The sequence below is a fragment of the Sinocyclocheilus grahami genome, unplaced genomic scaffold (genome assembly GCF_001515645.1).
Source record: "Sinocyclocheilus grahami isolate Dianchi unplaced genomic scaffold, SAMN03320097.WGS_v1.1 scaffold2416.1, whole genome shotgun sequence".
Lineage (NCBI taxonomy): Eukaryota > Metazoa > Chordata > Actinopteri > Cypriniformes > Cyprinidae > Sinocyclocheilus > Sinocyclocheilus grahami.
In genome coordinates, this window is record NW_015507595.1 from 11,279 (window position 1) to 12,107 (window position 829).

Genomic DNA, 829 nt, shown 5'->3' on the forward strand with positions numbered 1-829 from the left:
TAGCGAATCCATGTGTTTTGTAAGAAAAATATCCATATCTCAAACGTAATACACACTTCTCTCTCACTTCATCTAACTGTGGTACGAGGAAGGCTTTCTGGCGGATGATGTGGGACATATGCGTTCCCTGATTAGTGATGAATGCGGAGAGAGAACAAAACAAAACACCGGTCACAAATTAAAGACACAAAACGTAAAGAAAAATGTCAGAGGATGTCGATACAAGCCAAGAGGAGACTGCTTTTCCTTTGCTAAAATAAGGAAACTTTGCTTCCTTTGCTCCTATAAACCAACTTGTGAGCATATCTCAGAGAATGTCCTGCGTCATCCGCCCAAAACACCTTTCGCATACGAAAAAGTGTTTATTATGTTTGAAACATGGTTATTTTTCTTACAAACCACATGGATTCGCTACAGGAGGCCTTTATTCACCCCCCGGAGCCGTGTGAGACATGTTTTATTACGGATTCATCCGCCCAAAACACCTTCCGCATACGACAGTCAGGAGAAGTAAGAGAAAAGTGTTTATTATGTTTGAAACATGGTTATTTTTCTTACAAACCACATGGATTAGCTACAGGAGGCCTTTATTCACCCCCCGGAGCCGTGTGAGACATGTTTTATTACGGATGTGCGTGCTTTATTTAACGTCTCTTGGACTGTTGAACAGAAACACCCGCCCACTACAATAATAGAGCTAATATAACTCTGATTGGATTCGTCTGAAAGAAGAAAGTCATATACACCTAGGATGTCTCGAAGGTGAGTAAAACACAGGCTAACTAGTAAAACACAGGCTAATTTTCATTTTTGTGTGAACTAACCCTTT